This window comes from Lepus europaeus, chromosome 13 (assembly GCF_033115175.1).
Source record: "Lepus europaeus isolate LE1 chromosome 13, mLepTim1.pri, whole genome shotgun sequence".
NCBI classification, from domain to species: Eukaryota; Metazoa; Chordata; class Mammalia; order Lagomorpha; family Leporidae; genus Lepus; species Lepus europaeus.
Window position 1 is genome coordinate 67,682,549 of NC_084839.1, and position 9,363 is coordinate 67,691,911.

Here is a 9,363-nt window from a genome sequence, read left to right on the forward strand (position 1 = left end):
ACGGGGCCCAGTGCGGGGAGCTCTGTCTGCTCATCTCCACGCCGGCTACTCAAGGGAGGTCTGCAAAACGGTTGGTACGAGATGGGGTGGTTGGTGGCTGAGCCCATGGAGGGAGGTGGGAGAAAGGGGCTGGCCTGTCCAAAACAGAGGCCCTGCTAGCTTTCTGCCCAGTGCCCAGGGCAAGCAGACCTGGCAGGTCCAGGGAGATAGCAAAGGTGTGAGGAGGGGGAGGCGGGGTGGAGGCTGGGCGGGGAGGGCTCCCAGGGCTGGCCTCTGGGGGAGCCTGTCAGGCCCTGGGCAGGCGGGGAGCCCTATCCGCCCTCAGTGCTACCTCTTCCCGGCACTTTCACTGCCTCCTGTCTGTCTGTCCCCCCGGCCGTCAGTCAGCAGGCTGACTCAGACGTGCCCTGGCGCAGGGGCTGCCTGCCAGAGGCCTGACTCACGGAGAGCAGCGGCTGACGGCATCCCTGCTGCTCTTGCCACGACACGCCGCGGGGCCCAGCAGCTCTCCCAGGGGGCTCCTCCCGCAGCAAGGGCCGCTGGGCCTCTGTCCTGGACAGGCCACCGCCCTGCACCGGGGGCCTGAACCTCGGTGGGGCGCTGCTGCTTCTGCTTGTCCCCTGTCCAAGCCTAACGCACACCCGGGATGTGCTCAGCACACGGCTGGGGTCTGCGGCTTCCTCCGTGCCACAAGGTTGGCGGAGTGGCGCATATCCTTCCAGCCTGCCTTGGAAGGCATTTTATTTCTATTTATTCGTTTATTTTCATTTTATTTGCAAGGAAGAAAGGGGAGAGAGAGGTCTTCCATCTGCTGGTTCACTCCCCAAATGGCTGCAACAGCCCAGGCTGGGCCACACCGAAGCCAGCAGCTTCAGCAGGGTTCCCACGTGAGTGGGAGGGACTTCCGGCCTTCAGCCGTCACCTGAGGCCTCCCAGCAGAAGCTGGGCTGGAAAGGGAGCAGCTAGGACCTAAACCTGATGTGGGATGCGGGCATCCCTAGTGGGGACAAAGGGTCCACAGGCTGTCACGCGAGAAGTAACTCACCGACTTTCGCGCTAAGGAGACGGCAGGCCTGGGTGTGAGAGCACAGTGTGGGAGGAGAGCCCGCAGCCCCCTACCCCACCCCACCCCACTGCAGCGCAGGCCCCGCCCTGCCCCTCAGAGGAAGAGGGCTGGGGGGGGGGGGCTGATGCTGAGGAGAGATCACTTCCTGGCCTTCGGCCCTCCCGCATCGCCCTGTGGGCTGCACCCCCGCCCCAGGTCTCTCCAAGTGCTGCTCACTGTGGGCTTGGGCTGAGGCCAGCCTTGACCCCCAGGTTGTTTTCTTAAGCACCTGTGCCTCATCGGCTTCCCCCACCCTGCGCAGGGCTGCGGGCTGTGCCCCTCGGGACACACCTTGCACTCTTTTCTCGGGTTTGAGCCCACACATGCCCTGACTGTCCTCCGTGCTCAGCTGACTCCACCCAGCCTCCCAGGAACAGGTCCCAGCCTGGCACTGCCAAGGAGCCCCCTGGGGCTCACGCCCAGCCCATGGCCACCTGAGGGCTGAGGGAAGGGGCTGCCGGTTGCACAGCCGGGAGAGGCCCTGCTTGTCCTCTGCAGAGTGCTTTCTCTGCCAGCCCTGCAGGAGGGACGTGAGGAAGCCACGTCCCAGCCTGGAGCTGCCGCCCTGGCGCCCCAGGGCCACAGGGCAGCCATCCCCCCCCGGCCTCCGGTCTGCACCCAGGCCCTGCTGCAGGCCGTGCGCTAGCACAATGCAAGCTCCTCCCCAGCCCGGGAGAGAGCCCCACGGGACAGCTGTGACGGGGGAGTCCGCCTTTCTGGCTGCGGACCTCAGGCAGTTCCCTAGCACTCAGTCTCAGCTTCCCCTCTGCAGAATCGGAGACTCGGGCCTGGGACGTGGAGTGAGAAATGGAAAGCATCTGCTGGTAATGTCGTCGTTGGTCTGAATGCAGAGCCCTGATGGCTGACCTCTGCATGACTCCGGCTCCCTTTGAGAAGCTGTGGAGGCCATGAATGCTCTCCCCCAAGAAGGCAGGAGTGCAAAAACTGCAGACACAGCCCTGGGGTGTAGTGAAGGGTCCCTGAAGACATTGCGGACTATCATGTTCTATATAGATAATATATATAAATGCCTGTTCGTGAACGCAGGCATGCGACGCGGGACGCCCAAAGCCCGCATCGGAGTGCCTGGGGTCAAGTCTTCCCTCTGCGTCCCACCCAGCTGCCTGCTAACGCACACCCTGGGAAATAGCAGAGGGTGGCTCAAGTGCTTGGGCCCCTGCCACCCACTCGGGAGACCCAGATGGAGTTTCTAGCTTCTGGCTTCGGCCTGCCCAGCTCTGGCTGTTGAGGGCATTTGAGGAGTGAGGCCCTGGATAGAAGATCTCTCCCTCTCTGTCACTTTTCTTTTCAAATTAAAAAAGCAAACAACTTGTTCTACAAATGCAGTCTGGGGTTGGGCTCAGGGCCCAGGGCTGAGCTTAAGACCAGCATTCGTGGTCACCCTAGGTCTGTCACAAGGCAATGTTTCTGCTCCACTGTTTGCTGCCTGGAGGGGTGCTGCCTGGTTCATTCGGGAGAATGAGAGTTCCCATGAGGCTTTGACAAGCAGAGTGGACAGTGAGAGAGAGGGAGAGAGAGAGAGAGAGAGAGAGAGACAGAGAGAAAGGTCTTCCTTTGCCATTGGTTCACCCCTCAATGGCCGCTGGGACCAGCGCACCGCGCTGATCCGGAGGCAGGAGCCAGGTGCTTATCCTGGTCTCCCATGCGGGTGCAGGGCCCAAGCACTTGGGCCATCCGCCACTGCCTTCCCTGGCTACAGCAGAGCTGGACTGGAAGAGGAGCAACCGGGACAGAATCCAGTGCCCCGACCGGGACTAGAACCTGGGGTGCCAGCGCTGCAGGCGGAGGATTAGTCTATTGAGCCACAGTGCCAGCGCGGCTTTGGACTTGATGCTAACAAGGGCTCAGATCCCAGCAGCTCTCCTGGCAGAGCAGGGGATCTCTAGAGTGTGTGCTGCTGCCCTTCTCCAACTCTTGCAGACTGGGGGCTCCTCCCAGGCATCCTGCCACCCTAGCACATCCTGCACAGGCACCTCCAGGCAGTACAGATGGCCCCAGAGGGACATCATCATGCCATTCTCGTCACTTCCCTTGCATGTCGTGCCCAGCACAAATCCCTTGTCTTTTGCCATTTGTATGCTGAGTGGCTGTGAAATACAACAGACCTGCAGAAATGTACACAAAAAGATAAGCTTGTAGCCGGGAAACATTGACAGAGATGTTTTAAAGGTGAATTGAGACACAACAAATTTTTGATAACCTTGTTTCAGCCAATAATGACTCATGAATCGGGCAGCAACAAACCAGAATTGATTCAAGAGTTCCACTGAGGGAATGCAAGGGGAGGCTTTTATAGAACAGATAGGGGCCAGCTCTGTGGAACAGTGGGTAAAACCATCACCTGCAGCACCAGCTGCAGACTTGAATGCTATACTTCTGATCCAGCTCTCTGCTATGGCCTGGGAAAGCAGTAGAAGATGGTCCAAGTGATTGGGCCCCGTGCACCTGCTTGGGAGACCAAGAAGAAGCTCCTGGCTCCTATCTCCTGGCTTCGGATTGTCCAAGCTCCAGCTTTTGCAGCCATTTGGGAAGTGAACCAGTGGATGGAAGATCTCTCTCTCTCTCTATCTCTGTCTCTCTGTAACTCCGACTTCTGAGAGAGAGAGAGAGAGATTGAGAGAGAGAGAGAAAGGACACAGGAGCAAAGCAAAGCAAACAGTTGATTGGTTACAAATGCACTTGCCTTATTTGGTTTATCCCACTGGAAAGTGGAAAGTCCCGAGTCATATCATTATAAATTTGTTGGCTATACCTGATGAGTTGAACTTAAGTTTCATTTTTCTTTACTACAGACATCTACAAGAAATAGCTCAAGTTAAGTTTCAGTTATGTTTGCAGATCCAGCAAAGTTGAGGTCACTAATGAGGCCTGCCTGGTTTGGTCTGCTCAAGGGTCTCCAAGTCTGTTCTCTAATCACTTTTTAAATTTTTTTTTCAATTTATTTATTTGAGAGGCAGAGATAGAAATCTCCTATGCACTGGTTCATTCCCCAGAAGTTTGAAGGAGCTGGAATTGAGCCAGCTGGAGCTGGAAGCTGGGAACCCAGTCCAGGTCTCCCACATGAGTGGCAGGGACCCAATTACTTGATCCATCATTTCTGCTGCAATCGGTGTGCATTAGCAGGAAGCTGGAGTCAGGAACTGGAGCTGGGTATTGAACCCAGGCACTCTGAGATGTAGCGTGGGAATCCTCATGAGCATCTGAGCCACTGTGCCGAACACCTGTCCCATTGTGTTAATGGGACAAACACTAGTGTAGCCACCAGCCGATATCATCAGGATCAAGAAGACAACCCCCTCCCCATGAGGACCCCCATGGAAAACAAGGTGTTTTCCTATGTGTGCATCCCTAACAATATATATTTCATATTTATATGTGTGTGTGTATATATATAATTTTAAAGTTTGTCTGGGTTCTTTGGATTGAACGTTTACAGCAAGATTATTAATGCACTCTGTGTGTAGAGCTGCAGTTTATTCCCCAGCATCACTCTGTGGAAGAACAGAGAATTCTAAGCTGGTCCAAGGGACTCCTGGCCTTCCCCTTGGGTGTGGGTGGGACCTGTGAACATGATGTCAGTGCACTCCAGTGGTTAGGCTGTCGTCCAGCAAAGGTTACACACTCCACATATGCACTCGAGATTCCTGATCAATTGACTTTAAGGTCATTAAAGTTCATTAAAACGATGAGGCTGGTGTTGTGGCATAGCAGGCTAACCCTCCGCCTAAAATGCTGGCATCCTATATGTGTGCCAGTTCAAGACCCGGCTGCTCCACTTCCCATCCAGCTCCATGCTAATGCTCCTGGGAAAGCAGCAGCAGATGGCCCAAGTGCTTGGGCCCCTTCACCCACATGGGAGACCCAGAAGAAGTTCCTCCTGGTTCCTGGCTTCAGATCGGCTCAGCCCTAGCCATTGTGGCCATTTGGGGAGTGAACCAGCAGATGGACGATCTCTCTCTCTCTCTCTCTCTCTGCTACTCTGCCTTTCAAATAAATAAATAAACCATTAATAAAGTGAAGCCTATTATTTATTTATTTATTTGAAAAGCAGAGAGACAGAGAGATAGATACAGACAGAGATCTGCCATGCACTGATTCATGCTCCAAAAGCCTGCAACAGCTGGGACTGGGCTAAGAACCCAATCTGGGTTTTCCACGTGGGTGGTAGGCGAACCAAGTAGTTGAGCCATCACCTGCTGTCTCCCACAATGCACATTAGCAGGAAGCTGGAATTGGGAGCAGAAACCCAGGCACTCCAGTATGGGATGCAGGCATTCCAAGTCACTTCTTAACTGCTAGACCAAACTCCACCCCAGTCAATGCCTATTGATTAAATACACACACATACCATTTACAGTTACCCATAGAGTGTGAAATATTCAGTTATACATTTAACAGAATGTACAAGATCGAATGTTGGAAATTTGCAAAATGCTAACAAAGGAAATCAATGAAGATCTAAATAACTGGAGAGATACCATATCCATGGATTGGAAGACTTAAAACAGTGAAAGTGTCAGTCACCTACCAGTTGACCGAAGAGTTTAATACAATTGCTATAAAAATCCAAGTAAATTTTTTTTCAACATATGCAAGCTTATTCTAAAATATGAGGAAAGGCATAGACCCTAGGTGTGTCACAGACTTCTTATTTGTAAAATATAAAATTATTACACATCCAGGAAAGAGTATGAAAATATCTGTGGTATCTAGAGCTAGGCATAGTTTCTACACTGGACATCAAAAGCATAAAATGATTACTATGAGCCGGTGCCACGGCTCACCAGGCTAATCCTCCGCCTTGTGGCGCCAGCACACCGGGTTCTAGTCCCGGTCGGGGCACCGGATTCTGTCCCCGTTGCCCCTCTTCCAGGCCAGCTCTCTGCTGTGGCTCGGGAGTGCAGTGGAGGATGGCCTAAGTCCTTGGGCCCTGCATCCCATGGGAGACCAGGATAAGCACCTGGCTCCTGCCTTCGGATCAGCGCGATGCGCCGGTCCCAGCGGCCATTGAGGGGTGAACCAATGGCAAAGGAAGACCTTTCTCTCTGTCTCTCTCTCTCTCCACTGTCTACTCTGCCTATCAAAAAGGAAAAAAAAAATGATTACTATGACCTCATCAAAATTAGAAACTTTGGCTCTATGAAATTTGCAAGCCATAATCCAAGTAAAGAACTTTCAGGGTTCAGCAATAAAGAACCAGTTCAATTAGGAATTGAGTCTAAACGCTCTTACCATTTAAGAGGATTTACAGATAACGTGTAAGATGTTCAATGCCACTAGACAGTAAGAGAAATTAAAACCAGAATGAGGTACCACAATGAACCTTTCAGAAGAGCTAAAATTAAAAATGGTGACAACAAATGCTGGTGAGGTTACAGAGTAACTGAGTCTCTCACACAGTGCTGGGGAGGATGGAAAAGGGGACGGCTACTCTGGAAAACATTTTGATAGTTTCTTATAAAACTAAACATGAGACTACCATACTGCACTCTTAGACGTGTACCTCAATGAAATAAAAACTTATACCCCGGGGCCGGTGCTGTGGTGTAGCAGGTAAAGCTGCAACTGCAGTGCCGGCATCCCATATGGGTGTTGGTTCGAGACCTGGCTGCTCCACTTCCAATCCAGCTCTTTGTTAAGGCTTGGGAAAGCAATGGAAGACGGTCCAAGTGCTTGGGCCCCTACACCCGCTTGGGAGACCCAGGAGAAGCTACTGGCTCCTGGCTTCAGATCAGCGCAGCTCTAGCCATTGCAGCCGACTGGGGAGTGAACCAGAGGACGGAAGACCTCTCTCTCTCTCTCTCTCTGCCTCTCCTCTCTCTGTGTAACTCTGACTTTCAAATAAATAAATAAACCTTAAAAAAAAACCCACACCCCAAAACCTGAACACAAACGTCCATAGCAGCATTATTTGTAATAGCCCCAAACTGGAAGTGATACAGGTGCCCTTCAGTGAGCGAATGGTTACAGGAACTGTGGCAAATGTGTACCACGGAATCCCGCTGAGCGGCACAGAGAATCTGTCAGTATGTGCACAAACTCGGGTGGATTTAGGGGCAGTGCTACATGGAAAAAGTCAATCTCAAGTCATTACATACTGTCTGATTCCATTGATACGGCCTTCCCGAAATCACAAAATTATATATACGATGAGCAGGCGAGTGAATGCCAAGGGCCAGGGAAAGTGGAGGGGTGGGGGAGGAGAGGGCTGTGACTACAATGGGGTGGCAGGAGGGAGCTCTCAGAGTTCTGCCTCTCATTTATGGTGATTCCATTAATCTACAGGTGTGATAAGATGGCATCAAACTATACATAGGCATCATATACATGTCGCTTTCTTGGTTTGGATAGTGTACACTGTATATGAAGTCATGGGGGGAAATTAGGTGAAGGGACTTCTCTTTCTTTTTTAAACTGTTCATTTAATTGAAATTCAGAGTTACAAAAAGAGTGAGATCTTCCACCCAATGGTTCACTGCCAGGAGCCAGGGGCTTCATACAGGTCTCCCAGGTGGGTGCCAGGGACCCAAGAACTTGGGCCATCTTCTGTGTTTTCCCCAGGCCATTAGGAGGGAACTGGATTGGAAGTGGAGCAGCCGGATCTTGAACAGGTGCACTTATGGGATGCTGGCTTCACAGGCGGGGACTTTACACATTATACCACAGCACTGGCCCTGGGACTTCTCTTGTCCTATCTTTGCAACTTCCTGCAAATCTCTATTTCAAAATAAAAAGTATATACACACACACACAGTCACAGTCACACAGAGCCCTTGGGACCATGGCAGGCTTTGTTTTGCTGGAGAAGGGAGTTGATTGCATTGTGATGCAACAACTCACGTGAAGGGGCAGGGGCATCCATCCGGGCTTCTCCACTCCTGAAAGGTCATTCGTTGTCCACCCTCCCTCCTGCACTGCTGGCTCAGACCTTCCCACCCTAGCTGTGCTGCGGAGTAAGCTAGGTGGAACTTTCAGTTCCACCCTCCTGGCCTACACTGCCTTCCCGTCTCTACCTTGGGTTGTCAGTCACACACCACCTCCTGCTTCAGTCAACCAATCAGAGGAAGCCATCCTGGCCACAGGTGGGCACGTGACTCAAATTGGGCCCATCAGAGTCCTTGCAGGGAGTTGTTACAGGGCGTCTGCCCAGAGTGAGGCCTTGGAGGCTTGCTTCTAGAGGGCAGGTGTTTTCCATAACTTGACAGGTGTTCTACATAGCAATGACTCCAAAGGAATCTGGGCCCAAGTGGGAGAGCTGCAGGGAGGAAGGACAAATCAAAATATCACCTGTGCACCCTGCAAGGTGGGTGCAGAGCAGCCAGGAAGGAGGGGACATAGCTGAAAGTGTGAACACTGCTCGGACATAGCTGCCTCCCAGGTCATCCACAGTCCCTCCCAGGGGCTCGATACCCACAGGTGGGCTGGCGGCCTGGCCACACAGCTGCTGCCAACCAAGGAATGCCCACTTTTCCTCAAACAGCCCCAAGGCCGCCCACTCCCAGCAGTCTTTCTGGGCTGCCGTGTACCGTGTGCTGCGCTGTGTGGGATGGAGGATGAACTGGCGAGGGCCAGAGTCAGAACCAGGGCTTGGCAGCAAGGAACGGGGACCTCTTGAGAGGCAGAAGGGGCTGGAGTGGGGGTGCCCTGGGAGGCCACACACACGTTCTTGTTCTCTCTCCTCGCTCTCTCCTTCCCCCTCTCTTCTTTTCACCTCCTCACTCCAGCTTCCCCCTCTCTCCCCTCCAAGGCACTTCAAACAGAGCGCTGTGTCTGTTCTCCCCAGGTCGCCTCACCCTACGGGCCCCAAGGCCCTGCTTGTGCCTGCCTTGTCCCTGGCTCCCAGTCTCCTGCCACCCTAGGCAGCCAGGCCCAGCCAAGGCCAGGCTGTTTTGGAAAAGTTCTGGGAGGTGGTAGAATGTGCGGTCTCCGAGTTCCCTCCAAGCTGGCGCCCCGGGCCCTGGACAAACAGTGGCCGTGTTTTTGCTCGTCACAGTGGCCTGTGTTCGCCTTCCAGGGCAGGGGATCCCAGGGGCAGCCAGGCAGTCAGACGTCACCAACCGGCCGGACCCATGGGGGAGACACAGGGCCAGACTGGTGACGTCGGGGCCAGCTCTGTGCCCCTCTGGGCCTGCCCACTGGCTCCAGGACTGGGTGGTCAGCCCAGGGCAGCCTGGGACCACACTTCCTTCAACCGTGCTGCCACCTGGAGAGATGGAATTCATACTCTGAAAAGCCAC